This window comes from Cyprinodon tularosa, unplaced genomic scaffold (genome assembly GCF_016077235.1).
Source record: "Cyprinodon tularosa strain WSP-4 unplaced genomic scaffold, ASM1607723v1 ctg995, whole genome shotgun sequence".
Taxonomy (NCBI): domain Eukaryota; kingdom Metazoa; phylum Chordata; class Actinopteri; order Cyprinodontiformes; family Cyprinodontidae; genus Cyprinodon; species Cyprinodon tularosa.
In genome coordinates this window covers 82,808-98,210 of record NW_024039779.1, presented here as the reverse complement: position 1 = coordinate 98,210, position 15,403 = coordinate 82,808, and positions in this window count along the sequence as shown.

Genomic DNA, 15,403 nt, shown 5'->3' with positions numbered 1-15,403 from the left:
GTCATCCAAGACTTGTCAGAAAGATATGAATGATTGTGTCCCTCGTTCTTAATGATGCCAACAGGGGGGAACTAGTCCAGACTCCAGGCAGTCTATCTACATTCCAAATACCTCTAAAAGAAAAGATTTTACCTTCTGAGTCCACATCTTCTTAGTAAAGGCATCCACATGTAATCTTGATGATAATGTGAAAAATTTGATAGAAAAATGCAGGTCAAAGTAATGATTTCATTTTTCACATTTAGAGTGATTTGGTTTTCTTTATGCATATAGTGGGATCTCTTGTTTACCCAGAAATAACAGGAGACAAACAAAATTTTTTTTATCTTTATCCTTAATTTTCTTAAACTAGCCTGATGCACATGAACCAGGAGGTGGTTTCATATAATAAATGTATTTCCTTCTCTTTTTGTGAAAAAAAAAAATTGTTACCGTCTTCATGTAAAGCAGTGACTTTAATAGTGAACATATAAGGTTTTCTTGAAACTCTGGAATATTCTGAAAAACAGATGCAAATAGAAGTTTCCTGATCACAGCTAAAAATAAGCATTTTTTTTTTTTGCTTATAAGATAAATATAACTTTGTGCAACTTATGGAGAACCAACTCATCTTCCACTTTATGAACTCGGACTTGGCTGGACTCTGCTAAACAAAACCATTCTTTTGGTCTTCCTGACTTTCCTCAGAGGGTCTGCAGAGGTCTCATTACATCTGTCTTCTTCCATTTGTACACAGTCCATCTGTCTGTAAGTCCCTGCACACATGCCTCTATAACCCAACATCCCTAGAGTCCAATCAGCTCATATGACCCAGTCAGACTGACAAAGCGTCAGGTGCTGGATCCCCAGTTATCATTTACCCAAGCTAAGGTTTTGCTTTAAGAAAAAAATAACAGAATTATTTAAATTAGAAATATCTCTGAAATAATAATTTATGTATTTATCGGAAAGTTTATGTCTAAAATATTAATTAATACTTAGTATGAAGATGAAATTTAAAATATTATATATATGTTTCAACAACAAGGCCCTGGTGTTATAAATAAATAATAAACACACCTGCTACATGAACAACTGCATATTAAATGTGCAGTTAGTTAAAAATTATGTTTAAATCTAAACTATAAATGCTTTCAAGTTCTAAGGAAAGTTTTTTCTGCACCACAATTGATATTGTGTTACTTGTTGTAGTGATAGCGTGTTGGAGTGTGGCTGTTTTGATCAAGATGCAGATATCATTCAAACATTTCAATCAGGTGAACTGGATTTAAACTACATCTAAAATATGCAGGGAAGGTAGCTGAGGACCATGAACCATACCTTTGATAGAACAAATTTTAGAAATATAGCTCCTAACTTAAAACCAATTAGAAAATTATTTTAACTCACTTCTTTTCATTTTAGTAGAAAAGCAAGCCTGTAATTGGATTAACTTTTCTGGGATTTGGTATGTTGTGGTGACTATGTTCCTTCACCTTGTAACAGCAGGCTATTCTCCAGCACAAGAAGTAAAATCTCGCTTTTATCTAACTTTATGATACATCAAAGATCATCTCTGGTTTGGTTTGATGAAGCAGGATTTTATGTACAGCTAAGAAGAAGTGGTCAGAGAAGCCAATAAATAAGTTCCTGGGATCCCCTTCAACCCAACGCAGGTGATGGGAGACAAAAGGAGTGTCTCCTGGAAACTCCTGGAATATTTTTCCACCCCATGAATGAAGCTGTAGGAGAACTCAAGAGTTTCTTCAGAGAGAGACTACTGGTTTCAAGGTGTACAAAGAAGAAATCACCCGTTCTTGTCTTAAGATTTTTTTTTACCTTCTTTATCTGCATGTGCTTTAACTGGTGCTTAACTTTCACTGCATGAAAAGTGGGATTTTCGTCAATATACGGCACTGTAGATTGTCGTGGAACTTCAGGTTAGCGGCAGTTTACGGCAATTTGCAGGCTTCGCCGAAAACTCCCGTAAATTGTCAGAAATTGACGTGGAATTTCTTAGGCAGTGTTCCCCCCATGCCTCCCCCCCATGGAATTCTAGGGGAGGCTTTAACATGTAAATGAACATGCTGTGAGCTATACAAATGCAAACCAGGGTTGCAGGGGGGGTTTTACCCCCCCAGGGTTGCAGGGGGGGTAAAACCCCCCCTGCAACCCTGGGTAAGAAAATCTCTGATACAAAGAGATCAGGTATAGCCTCTTACATTTTAGCTTGAATTGATTTATTTAATTAAAGTATAGAGACCAAAACAGATCTTTAGCTGACAGAGCAATACATTTAGAGCAGTAATTTATTTTTTTTTATTTGCATTTAAGATAAAAAATAAAATGTTGTCTGTCAATATGCTCAATTCACATTTACTTAAGTGGAAAAGTTTCAAGAAATGATTCTGAGATGATTCACTTTATAACATGGCGCATTATCCTGTTGGAAGTAGCCATCAGAAGATTGGTACACTGTGGTCATAAGGACATAGGTCAGCATGCTAAATTGGTTTTAAGTGGCCCAAAGTGTGGCAATAAATATCCCCCAAATAGATGGTAGAAATAGATCAGGCTCAGTATAGCCTAATTATAGACTCTTACATTTTAGCTTGAATTGATTTATTTAATTAAAGTACGCTAGATTACTGTGTATGCAAATGTTATGTAAAAAAAATACACAAAATAATTTACTTCAAAAATTAGTTTTAATCAGAATCAGTTGGCTGTAATGGTTAATTTTTTTTTTTTTAGATTTCCACTTTTTTTTTTTTTTTTTGTTATTGAATATATAAGAAAACAATAACAATCTCAAATAACAAGTCAATAACAAATATTTCAATACAAGAAGAAATATCAAAACTCCTGCTTTTGAAAAATAAAATTAAATGCACAGGCTGGAACAAAGTATAAAATAAAATAAAATAAATAAAAATAAATAAAATAATAATAGTAGTTAAAGTAAATTAATCAGTGGGGACTACCAACTGAAATTCTTCAATTAACTCAAACAATTTAATTGCATTTAAATTCTGCATCTTTCTCAGACATCTTTTGAAAAGGGAAAGTTCATTTTTGAGAGCAGAGATTGAGAGGGAGCATTTTGCATAGCGACATTTATGGATATAATACTTTGTTACAATTATTAGAATATTGATTAAAAATTCCAAATTTTTTTTCTTTAATGGATAAACCGAATTGAATGTTTTGCCAGGAAATAAAATCTAAATTTATTGTTTTAGAAGACAGAAAGGTTCGAAGTTGATCCCATAAGTTTAATACTTCTTTACATTCATAAAAAAGATGTTTAGTTGTTTCCAATTGAGTTGTACAAAAGCCACAATTCTCAACATTAAACTTAAATCTCTCTCTTAAAAACTCATTTGAAGGATATATGTTATTGATTATTTTAAATTGTAATTCTTTATATTTAGGAGGAATTGGGAATTTCAAATAATTTGTCCTAATTTTGACTATCATAGATTTCTTAAAATTTTGTAAGAGAGCTGTGCTTTTTGTTCTTCCTGGGTACATATTATTTATAGAATATTGATTCAAAAACTTGTTGTTGCATTTATTATCTCTAATGTCCACCTGCTCAAATTCAATCTTATGGAGTCTAGGAATAAAGGAATTAGGTAAACTGTTTTTAATAGAATGAATGAGGACATCAGGGATACTACGTAAAACTTTCTTATAAATTCTTAGTGAACAATCGTTTCTAAACTTCCTGTTAAAATCCTCCAAACTTAGAAAATCACCATTACCATTTGGCAAACAATTTATAGGTGCATTACCGCCACCTTCCAGAATGGAGCGACGCGAGCTCTTCTCGCGAGTCCTTCCGTATAACAATGACGTCGTATGTGATTGGAGGAGCCTGATGAGCCTTCGGCTCCATCGTCCAATCACGTGTGAGCTTTTGTGCACTACGACTTCTCGCGAGACCAGCATATTAGCAGACATGTTTGTGTTACTATACTCAGAAGAACTTCATCTCCAGTTACCGTGTTTGTATTTTGTTGTTACGTGAACAATGGCTGCACGACGTCTCGCGTTCAACTCGCCTCCAACTGCTCTTAGTCCACAACTTTCGGCCAGCCCGCAGACTGACGAGAAGAAACTGCTGATTGCTATCAGCGGACTGTCTCGTCAGCTTGCCCAACATACTGCATGAATGAGCACCTCACTCTGCTGGAGAATTCGATGCACTCCAGGTTGTAGTCCATAGAGGACAAGATGGCGGCTCTGCAGTCGAGCAACTTTGCGGGATATACGAACTCGAGGAAGAGAAGACGGGTGCACAACGCCACGCTAGCGGTAAATATATGTTCGATTACTGGTAGCTATGCTAAAAGCAGCCTAGCTTAGCTAGGCAAGCTAAAGACAACCTAGCCTAGCTAGGTAAGCTAAAAGCAGCCTAGCCTAAAGCTTTATTAAAGTGTATTTTTTGTGATTCACAGAAAGCAGTACGCGTCTTAACAACTCTGAGACTAATTGCAGGCGCTATGAACCGGAGCAGGGGTAAGGTTTAAAGAATATGCTTTCATTCTGCGGTAAAAGGACATGGATACGGATGGATACCGACCATAGCTGTACTTTTTTTTTTTTTTTCACAGACTACAGTCACCTCACAATGAGGCGGTGACCTCCTATTTGCTCGGATTTGCACGATGTTGATAAAAACGACATTGTGTGTAAGTGACTCGTTTTAATGTTCCTTCCTTGTTACTGTGACTTGCGTTTGATTTTTTTTTTTTTTTTATTCATACCACTCTCATTTAATTGTTTTCCAGCTGCCTGTAAGACGTATTATGAGACGGTATGCAGGAGCTTCAGATACACGCTGCTAGCCAGCACGCTGCGTGCGGAGGCTGCCAGGCTATCTGCTCGGAGTCGGGCCAGAAGAAAGAGGGTAAGACTTTATTTGGTGACTATTTTTCAGGTGCATTGATAGATGTGTTGTGTCCATATGCAGTGCGCTGATTCATTGTTTTTTTTTTTCAGCTGCTGAAGGCGAGGCAGAGTGTGCTGGCAGATGAGGAAGTGGAACTCTGCAAGTCCGCCACCGTCGACCTCATGTCCGACGAAGAAGATGGCGTCGTCGGCGGTGTCTCTGGATGGATTGTACGGTCGCCGCCATTTCGTAGGCCGGATCTCACTGAACTCTGTGTTAAGCTGCATTCCCGGTTAGAAGCGATGCCGAAGTACAGGGCCACGCACAGTAGGCGTCTGCACATCGGACCTGCCTCGGAGGGAATGCTGCCTGTTACCTCCAACCCCGAGGAAGCAAACGGACCGTTCACGGAGTTGTAATTTTTAGATACGCATGTGTTTGGATACGCGTTGTATATAGTTGTGTGTGTTTTAATAAAGCTCTTTCTTTGCATAAACAGCTTCCTGGCAAATCTTCATTTCCTGTATAAATTCATTCATGTCCTTGATGGTAGCATAATAATTGTGTAGTAGTGTAGGATAACATAAATACACAGCATATGAATGAATAAATATATGAATATATATATATATATGAATGAATAAATATATATATATATGAATAAATATATATATGTAAATATATATATATGCCAACCAATCACGAGCGACTTTACTTGTTTAAAAAGAAGTGGTTCCGTCCAATACTCAGTAAGAAAATTAAAGCCTGGCGTGGCCACGTGTGGTTTTGCTGCCAATCACGAGCGATTTCACTTGTTTGAGAATAGTGGTTTCAGCCAATACTGAGAAGGTTATTCAAGCCAGACCTGGCCAGCCGCGCGGGTTTGCTGCATTCATATGCTAATTAGGGCCATTAGTACAGCTGATCGCTCTCCACATACGTCACGGTACGTTTCCGACAATTTGTGGCACGACAAACGCGGACAAGCACGGGTTGCAAATTGTCGGAAACTGATGAAAATCAGGCAGATCTGCGGGAGTTTACGGGGGTTTACGGGGACGAAAATCTCACTTTTCATGCAGTGTTTGCTGCAGGGAAATGTGAATTCTTCCATTATAAAACGTTTCTATTTCTATTCTAACTATTTTTGTTTTCACCTCTGAAACAATTTTTCTAAAATATACTGCTTTTCATGAGCAGCAGTGACATGCAATGTTTTATTTCTAGATAAATAAAAGAAACAAGTAATTATCCCAGCAAAGACGATTTACCATGAGAGTTAATTTCTCATGCAGCAGTAAGCTAATAATCAGAGCTGTGTGACAGCATATCCAGCACAATGCCAACTCGGCCTTATGGCTCCAAACTGAATGATATCCAACAGGACCCCTGATAATAAACATTGCCAGACTCTCATCTCTGTCTGCCTCCATTTTCTTCTGCTTTCGCTCATTTACTGTTCACTGTTCCACTTTCATTATTTACTGTCCCTTAGCCTGTCATTTCATTCATGTTGTTAATGGAGTGCAAGCTGTCTCGAAATGCCTTTGCTAGTACATCTTTTCCATTTCTTCAAAGTTTTGGGTTTTAAGCAGAAATTATGAATTTTAGCCAGAAAGACAATTTGTATTGTATTCCAAATCAGCCCATTTTATAATGCGAGAATAACTTTTTAAATTTGTTTTGCAAACTTAAGTTCTACGATGCAGTCTCAACTTTCTATATACTACAAGTCCCATTGATATAGGAGATTGTGTCTATGTCCAAACTGCTTCTAAAAGGCAAATCTCACAGCCTAAATGCATAAATCATATACAAGTTCTCACTTGCAAAATATTTAAAGTCTTCTGTCTTGTTTTAAACCAGGAAAAGTATCTAGTCCATAAGAAATTATTGTCACCTTTTGGCTGAATATAATAAATTAAAAGGCATTTTCCTAGAATCTTTTCTTGTCAACAGCAGGGAACAAAATAATCAAAGATAAAATATAGAAATTCTAAAAAAAATGTAGCAAATTTTTGGTCTGAACTTTTCACATGATTTAATGGAAATACAGAGACAAACTACTGGAGCATCTGTGAAGGTTTTTGAATGATTTTACAGTTCTTTTTAGATTTCAGATTAGTTTATGTTTATTTATTTGTTTGACTCTTAACAATTATACTGATAAAAAGTTGTTTTTTTTCATCCCTCCCTATTTCATCTTTAATTCACTTTCTTGACAACAGGTGTATAAAATCCTCCACTTTGGCACAAAGGCTGCTTCTAAAAACAATTATAAAAGAAGGTTGGTAAAATCTTTCTGGGTACCATGACAGGACAACCAGTGTTGTTGAAAAACAAATCACTATACACTAGAGCTCCGGAGACATTTTTCAAAATGTAGGCATAGTCTTGGGTTTCCAGGTTGCTAGAATGGGCATTATTCTGTAGGCTGTTTTTTTTTTAAAGACTTGGGCCCTGACCCTTACTGTAGGTCCTGCAAAATAAATTCTTAACTTCAACACACCCAGAAATTTAGACATTTTTATGCACCCAGCAACAGTTTTGGCATGACCTGCTTGCTCTTCCAAGGTGGCTATCCACAAATTTCCGAAGCAAGGCTCACAGTGTTAGATTTCCAACTTCCACAATAAACTTCTGCTCTTTTTAAAAAAATCACTTCTCACTAGATCACAGTTACCAAGCTAGTCAGAACCTGAACAGTCTGGCAATTTTTTAGACAGAAGCACTTATCTATCAATGGCTATTTTATTAAGGTTTTCAAGCCACTGCCTGGAACATGATTCTTCTCACTTTGCCATCCTTACTGCACATAGCAATTTGCTTTATGCATTAACATTAGTGCTGAGAACTTTATTTTGTTTACTTTTCTCTTTCGGCAACATTTGACCTCCTGCAAGCCTTTGTGATTTCTATAATTTTATGGATTCATTTTTTGGGTTTATTTCATGTTTCTTCACTTTAGACATGAAAATAAGAATAATTAACGTGACCTGAAGGACAAATAAATTGTAAAAAAGAAAACATGTAAAATGTATAAAAACTACTTTTTTTTCCTCTCAGGATCCCCTCCAGTATCGACAGTAGTAGAGGTTTAAAAGTTCCCCTGTTTCCATAATGGATCCTTGACTGGTCCAGTCCTTCACAAGACGGTAGGTGCATTACCCCCATGGTAGGTCCATGGGGTGTAAACTAGCTGCAATGCTTAAGGGTGGAGTTACAGTTAACACAGACACTCCCAGCATTTAGAGAGAATAAGCCTGGAAACTGGAGGCCAGTCGGCTGGCTTTCAGCCTGAACTGGAACTTTTAAACCCATACTACTGGACATGGTAACATTCAAAGCTGTGATCATTTAAAAAAAAAAACAAATCCAGTTTAAATGACATTTCAGGACAACATATAGTACAAACATGGACAAACAAGTTCAGTGCAGTAATTTTGAGGCAGAACCAAGCCAAATAAACATCGCCTGATTAATCATGTTATTAAACATTAATAAAGGCTATCAATGTAAGAGGGCCAGATGGAGTAACACCTAATAAGAAAAACTGAAAAGAAAAGCAGTCTGTGTCTGATATGTCTACACAAACCTCCCACCAGAGAGCAACAAACAGACCTTAATGAGAAAAACTGCTCCTCTGACATTGAACACGAACTACTCAACTTCCTTAAGTCAGGAGGTTTTGTGACAAGAAGAATGAACTGGTATTTATCAGTGACTAATACTAAAACCTCACCTAAAGCAAAGAAGAAACAAATGTTTACATGTATATAATTCTCTTGGACACCTCAGGTGCCTCTGGTTCAGGAACCAGATTCAAAGCGGAGGCTGTTAATGCTTTTGACTATCTTCCATGCTGCTGACCACCAGTATACCTTAACATTACTGACCATTGGAATCCCCTAATTTTCTTCAGAACGGAGATAAATTGAGGTACCGGGTCTGGCAGGACATTACATTTGATGAGTTTTTTCCAGTTAAATTTAGTCAGCTTCTTGTTCAAGTCTTGGGAATGTGATCTGCTGGATGACAAATACAGGTGCAATGTCCAAAAGTAGTTTCAACTAAACATGTATAAATCAAATGTCCAGTTTTAAGCTAATTTAACTTAATTATAATATCATTTACCTTATTTTAGAATTGAAAGATAAACCTTAGATCTCAAACATAACATTCAAATGAGTTGTGACTTCATTGCATACTTTTACTGTAAATGGTTTTCAGTGATTTTCAATCAGTTCTTTCTATGTGTACCTATTTAGTTTAGATATATCTCACCGGCTTATTTAATAATTTTGAATTTAAATCTGTTTAATCTGTACCCCGTCTCTTGCCTGTAGACAGCTGGAGATAGACACCAGCATCCCTCACGAGCCCACTTGGGATAAGCGTAAAGGAAAATAGATGGATAGATGGATGATTTATCTGGAGTTAAATTGTTTTGAATTAAGATATTTTTAATTTAAGTATTTGGGAATTTATGCAATATTTGTCCAGAGTCTGCTGGCCAACAATGATTATGCTCTAAACCAAAGATATCAAATTTGATAACCTAAAATGTATCCATTAGTGTACACATTGAAACACATGGATTTCTGCAGAATAAAGGTTGTGTTTTGCAACCTTACCAGCAAATCATGAATATATAAAATAATTCAAACTGAAAGTTATAATAGGTCTTTCAAATCAAGGGTAAAACCGTTGATTATTAGTTAAATGATTTTAACTTTTTACTGCTTTCGCACTAAGGTTCTTTAGCCTTTTACCCAAGGTTGGATTTATGGACCAGCTGTTATATCTTATATATCTTATGTCTTTCGCCAACATGGTCATTTATGCTACGTTCAGACCACAACTCCTGGAAGCAGCAAAAAGTGTGTGCTGCTTCATTTTTGATGCTTGTACAAGTTTAGTTCTGACACGCAGCTGCAGCATCTTTAAAGATCTAGCTTTGCAGTCGAAAGGTGGGACTGATGCGTGTTGAGAGGAGCTACGCTCTCCTTTCTTTGCCTGTGACAATGACGGATGAAATCGAAACTTGTTTGGCTTATTTCAATGAATAAGGCTATGTTCAGACCGCAGACACTGGAAGCAGCAAAAAAGCTTCTGCTGCTTTGTTTTTGATGCTTGTACACATTGAGCCGAAGAATGTACAGATGTGTTTGATGCTTCTGCGGCTCCTGTGTTCAATGGCAGAGAGCACCTTTGCTATATTTGCTGTGATCAGTGGGTATAAATTAGTTTTAATATTTTTTAAGGGAGAAAGTCCACCTGTACAGTAAACTTCATTTATGCAGTCAGTTCAAGTAGTAAACAAAAACTGGAGGTAAACTTGTCAAAACAAGGCTGTCATGATTGGTTTAGATATAAAACCTACATGCAGAACACCACTGGAGACTTGGTAAAAGATTTAACAGAGTTTATTAAAGGTTTCACACAATAACATTAACTAGATTCAGGTTCTGGTCCGGGCAGGATTCTCTGGCGTCTGCAGAGACGGATAGTTGGTTAGCTTGATTTGCAGATGAGTTAAATGGGTTTTCAGATGTTTCAGTGGATACCTTGAAGAGGTCCAGGCTTAGTTCTGAGAGAGGGAACCGGTTGGGTCCAGAGACTGTTGGTTCAGCAGAGTGTTTAAGCAGCAGCAGCGTCTAGCTTCTGACTTCCAGTGAAAGACCTTGGTGGGAGTGATTAGCTCTTTCCCTAAGAGCAGCAGGTGGATTCCAGAGTGGGAACTTCAGGTTTGGCTCTCTAGGGCAAGCAGGCAGGTTTCAGGTTAAGCTCATCCAGAGCTTCTCTCGAGAGACTGGTTTCCTAGGAGCGAGAAGACAGGCAGATTAGAATAAGGTTTTTCTAAGAAGACAAAGATTAGTAATTCAAAGGCTCAGGTTCGCTTAACCAAACTTGGCTAACACTGCGGCGTAGAAGGAAGGTCTGGCAGCTGCTTATAAAGGCCGGTCTCCTGATGAGCTGATGAATGTCAGCTGTGCTAGAGGGCTCCAGCCCAGGAGGATCCACAGCGCACTCTGCTGGAGAAGGTGGAGAATCTCTAGATCCCAACAAAGACAGGATAAGCAGTTGTGCATATTTAAATGTGTAACACAAGAAGAATAACAATAGAACAAAAAAAAAACAGAAAAACATACAGCCCTTTAAAACTGAATATAGTTGACCACTGCCCAGTGATTTGACAACACCAAGTTCACAAAATCAATCAGAACAGCAAAATTCTGCGGTTTTTGGTGAGATGAAGCATAATGTTTTACAATGTCTTCCATATTTAGGAATTATGTCCTCCTTGACTCAACTCTGAGTCTGCCCAGATGACTTAATCTATCATCTGCCATTGTTGTCCTAATGTAAGTTTTTATTAATTTAGGTGCAGAGAAACTTCTATTGCAGGAAGCAGGGCTAACTGGAATCACAGCTGAAATTTTGCTAAGCCTAAAAATTCATGGAAAACTTATTTTAAGGTAAAGAAAAACACAACAAACTCAAGTAGACAAGCTGGTCCCTCTCCCCTTTTCTCCCTTCTTAAAAGAGTTCAGTTTTTTTCAGTTTCAATTTAGTTTATTTATATTGCGCCAAATTCACAACACATGTCATCTCAAGGCACTTTAGAGTTCAACCAGATCATCCAGTCAAATTGATACAAAGTTTTCTATCTAAGGAAAACCAGTTGATTGCATTGACTCATTGACTCAAATACAATCAAAAAGAAGCCCTCTTATTTGAAGAAGCTCATGCTTAAGGTCTTCTAAGTCTGACTAAAATATTTTCCCGAAAGCAAGTAGAGGATTGGTTTTTAGGAATGAGGGGCTTTTGGGGTCAAGAGACTGCACTCCTTCCATTATCTCACAGTTCTTTTTGGAAAATCTCCTCTATTTCTGCTTTAAGCCAATCAAGTACCTGATAGAAAACTCTTCATTAATTTTAAACAAGCAAGTCCAGAAATTTGGAAAATGTCTTCGGCCATCTTTTGTTTTGTGCTTCAGTGACAATATTGCAGTGGTGCACAACTTCTTCAGTCTCCTTCCACAATTCACCAAACCTACTATCACTTCTGTAGCTATTTAATGTGTCTGTAAGAGAACCAACCACATCTATTGCTCTAACCAGATCAAGACTTCTGAATTGGAGCATTTCAGACAAGATTTTCAGATCCCCAAACACTTTACAAAAACTAAACAACAGTCCAGTAAACTGGAGGTCAGTTTGGGCTAAAAGACCCTTTGCATATATATTTTCCTGTGTCCACTATTCTTCCATAGAGAAATGTCTCGCCAGATCCTAAAAACTGCTGGAAGCCTGTCTCTCATAGTTATGCTGGTAAAGATTCTCAGTCATCCAGGTCATAGTCATTCCGTAAAAGTTTAAAAAACAATCCACTGGACTTTGTTTCCAAGGTTTGAAGACGTTTCCCTTCCCCTCCAGGAAGCTTTCTCAATTCAGAATGTCTGGATTCGCATTGAGTTTGAGGACTTTATATAGACAAGGCCTTGTATTGCTTGGAAACATGCAAATTGAAAGTGACAAGCAGGTCATTTGGTTCCATTGTTAGTCTGTAATATCTGAAACCTGTCCATGATTGTGAAAGGTCAATCGTTAAAGGGGGGATTGTTCACCTGGCTGAAGGGAGGAGGTGCTTTGTTCCCCTGTGATGGGGTGGGGGTTGTGGTGATACCTGGAAGGAATCAACTCAATAACTGAATTGTAAGTTTTTGGAAGCTGGAATCTTAGGCCAACACCTATGTTTAAGGTTGTTTTTTCTCTCTTAACATAGATGGCTTCCTTCACACCCTTCTCAAACCACCTATTTTCTTTATCCAAAATGTGAGATTTCTGGTCCTCAAAAGAATGTCCTTTGTCCACAAGGTGTAGATGTACTGCAGAGTCTTGGCCAGAGGATTCCGGTCTTCTGTGTTGAGACTAGTAATTTAAGTAGTAATAGTCATAGGTAATACTAACCACAGGCACTGGGGTGCAACGTCTCCCTTACTTCCCGTTAAAACAGCACTTTGTTAATTTCATAACAATAAGCGTACATACCAGCGAAGCAAATGCTTTTCATTGATCCTGTGTGCTGCTGCCGCATTCTGTTTCGGTGCCGTTTGGAGCATGAAGGACCTGCATGTCAGCTTAACCAATAAAAAGTGTAGCAGAAGCACGCTGTGTGAGGATACATTCAACTCCGCTGGGAATTCGATTGTTTTTTGTGTCCATAAAATTCAAACAATAATTTTTGTTCAGCGGGGTGGCAACCCTCTGGCTCAACCACTGCTGCAGCAAAGAGTTTGGTGTCAGTTCAGAAAGCCAAGTCTCTGTGAACAAGAAAACAGAAGATAAATAAGCAGCATTTTCTTTCCCCACCAGGAAGTTTGTCTAGTTTGTAGCACAATGAGCACTTACTGGGAGAAATGTCGCCCTTAGAAGTGTGTAGAAACTCTTGCAATAAAGGAGTCAAGAGCTAACCAGCTTTTTCCCCCTTTCCTGCAGCACATCCTTGGAAGTCAGTCCTTGATCGAAATGTCAAATATTTCCACTGTCAAAGCAAAAAAAAAAAAAAAGAACTAAATCTGCTGCAGTTGTTACCCCTACTGTATGTTCCTAAGCTTTTCTCTTGTAAAGGGGTCTGGCCCACAGCAGAACATCATATCGCTGCACCATCTTGAATATAATGTCACAATTTCTAATTCATTGTTATAATGAGTCACAATGTGAATGGTTTTGTTTTTGTGTGTGTTTCTTGCAAAAGGTTTCAGAATGCAAAAATAATAAGACTCTTAATTAGTCTCATAAAATCATGTCTGAAACATATTCCAAATACTTTCTGTTTAATTTTCTACAGCATGTGCTTCTTTTCTTTTGAGAGTGTCTTATTTTAAACTTTTTTATTCCACTTCCTTCTTGTGACTATATTTTTTTTTGCATTCTCCCTCTTCCACAGTGTTTATGCTAAGTATCGGTAATTACATTATTATACGCCCTATGAAATATAGTTTCGTTGACAAAATATGTGTGTATGTGTGTGTGCTACTGATGATGGAGAGGCTGTCTGTGTTTTTAATAAACACAATACTGCAACGCCTCACATCCTAACTGCCTTAGCATTGAACTAAAATACACAAACACACACCAGTGTGCACACATAAAGAAATACACAGGCATCTGCCAAGTCTGAACTCAAACTTGCAGGGAATTTATGTACAAATAATTACTTTTTAATAGCCAGTAATGTGATTTCCTGCCAAAGAAATATTCAAATGCATCTCAGGCAGTCCAGTATATTATCTGCCTGGAGCTACAGATTCGACTTAGGGGAGACGGTGCAGAAAAGACGGATTATTGTTTGTGTGATAATATTTATTTTACCCTTGTCGTCTGCTGAGGAAAATGGGAGGTAATGCCTTTGTCTCTCTGTCTTCTTTCTCATTCTTTGTCCTTTTCTGAATCCCAATTTTTCACATGTAACTGCAGATTCCACTTAAGTTTTTCCAGTTCAGAGGAGAAAATCTTTCTCCTCTGTTTTAATAAGAAATGCAAGTTAGAACACTTCTTTTGTAAGCTGTACACGAGTGCATGTCGCTTTCTTAAGCCTGTGGACACTGATGTGCTGTGTGACACATTCAGACCTTTGTCAGAAAACCTTGCGCACACTCTTAGCTTTGTATGCATCAGTAGGTGGAATTTGCCCTTGTAGGTTTTCAAATGTTTTCGTTTTGTAAGGCTTTATTCCCATAAACCTTTAAGCTCAAGCTGAAGGTTTTTTTCTTTCAGAGTTAAATCCAAGGACTTTTTTTTCATTACCAAACACTACAGACAGAGTGAACTATGAAAAGGTCAGGTCCATCACTTAAAGACGTTTAAGCTTACACTGACGTCTATGTGCCCTCTTAGCTATAAAACTGAAAGCTGAATAAATAAAACCTTATTTCAATGATTATTGAGGTTATATACTATGAAGGACCAAAAGTGAAAAAAATAAAGGTAAATGCAGAAATAATTTAATGCTCAATAAGTAAGATTAACTGTATACTTTACTTAATCATTTCCTTATTTATTCATTTGTGCATAAATGAATAAAGCGGAGGAAAATGGAGGGATGGATGCATTTCTGCATTCATTCAGGTTTTTGATTTATTCGATAATTTTTTTATTCAGTAATTTTTTATTATTCTATTGATTTATCTATTCATTTATGTATGCCTCATTCATCCATAATACTTAGTATTATAAAACTTAGTCTCAGTTATGTTCCATTCATTTTTTAATTTCTACATAATCTGATGCATTTCTGCACCTTCAAGCTTTAGCATTAAACAACAGAAATTGATGGATAAATTTTACATTACCTTCAGTGTGCAAAGGAAATTTGTTTTGGACGCAGTCACTGGATACTATTTAAAAAATCCCTTAAAATTATAGTGTTCATAAATTCCGTTCACTTCTTCTTACATCAAGAGTGTTTCCTAAAAGCTTTTTTTTAACCAAATTTAACTATTCCATGTGCAATAAAAGAAT